General features: G+C 45.4%; 1 pseudogene; it reads left to right on the top strand.

The window, feature by feature from the left end:
* Positions 1-584: 584 nt before the first annotated feature.
* Positions 585-1,111, top strand: LOC131481998 (male-enhanced antigen 1-like; annotated as a pseudogene).
* The last annotated feature ends 413 nt before the right edge of the window (positions 1,112-1,524 follow it).

Raw genomic sequence — 1,524 nt, 5'->3', positions numbered from 1 at the left:
CAAAAGAACGGAAAATATGAGGCTCACTACCACCACAATGAGAGTCACATTAGCTTACTGCACTGTAACAGCCTACTCAGGGCTCTCAAAAGCCTACTAGTAAAGCAACCTATGTAACATTGAAACCATATCTTTCTACTCCAAGTCACTTGCATTGCTTTTCCCATATTTGAACACCATGCCCTAACTTACCAATCTAGGGTTACATTTCCACTTTCTCACATAATCCTCAACTAAATCCTATCTATCCTGAAGGATGTTTACTGAAGACTTTCCATAATTAAAGTCCTCTAGTTAATGGAGGCAGATCAAGCAGAACATCTGTCTTGCACACCCCAAACTAAGACACACAAACTTGTTAGTGATGCATGTAGGCAAAAACCACAGGAAAGGTTTCAAACCTGTGGATTTCATTTGGAAGTATGAGGTGCAAAGAAGAAAGGCAGAAAACACAAGATGTTCTGGGGATGATGAATTTACTTCTTGGCTAGGGGAGAGATATTTCGGGGAGGGATTCAGGGCCTACATGCCATAAAGTTCATCAGAAATTTCAAGTGGAAGTCCTGTAAGAATACGGGGTTTGGATGAGGGCTTCTAAGTGGCCTCTGCCCAGATGGCAACAGCAGTTCCAGGGACAGACACTCGATAAAACTGAGGAACTGGGACCACACCAAGGCCCTAGAGAAGGCACTGAGGATTGGAGCAGTGAGGGACCTGAGAAGGAGCAGGAGGCAACTGGGGCATGCCAAGGTGGGTTTACTCATAACAGCCCACAAACCAAGATCCTAAACAAGAAGAGACAGAGCTGGCACAGTGGAGAAATCCAAAGATACAGCTGCTGATATCCAGAATCAGATTTGGGCTCTGGGCTCCATTTGCCAGCTCCATCATTACAGTGGGGACATGCACAGGGAGGCAGCCACAGTACTGGGGTAACAGCCCCCTCTATCCCTCAGACACAGAACATGCAGAGTTGTTGAAAAGGGTAATGGCTGGATCAGGCTTGCCTGTACCTGGGGTTCCTGCTTGGGCCTAGTAGACACTGGATGTTCTGTGGGAAGACACGGTACAGAAATCCCTCCAAGCTCAGGTGTCCCCTGCCTGGAAGTAAACCCAATGAGAGCTACTTGATCTCCCCACGTTCTAGGCCAGAACCATCTCTGTTTACAATGTCTCTTCCCCATTTCCCTTTCCACATCAAGGCAAATCAGACTTCTCAGAGGTCTACTTCATTCCGTTCCACACATATGCAGATATCAACCCAAGCCCTACTGATCTTAGCATATATTACTCTGTGGAAAATAAAGCACCATACATGCATACATACACACACACTCTCACACAAGTACAAGGGTACCTAAATACAAGACCAAGGCAGGTAGACGTTAGTGGATAGGCAATGAAGAGCATAGCATATTAAGGGCAATTATGATTAAAGCTCTATGCAAAATGGCTTGCAATATTGCCCTCAATAAACAAGTTGAATGACCAGTTTTCTCATCCTCTGCTTGGGTCACAGCAATA

Source organism: Ochotona princeps, chromosome 15, assembly GCF_030435755.1.
Source record: "Ochotona princeps isolate mOchPri1 chromosome 15, mOchPri1.hap1, whole genome shotgun sequence".
NCBI classification, from domain to species: Eukaryota; Metazoa; Chordata; class Mammalia; order Lagomorpha; family Ochotonidae; genus Ochotona; species Ochotona princeps.
This window is presented reverse-complemented; position numbering and strand designations above follow the sequence as displayed.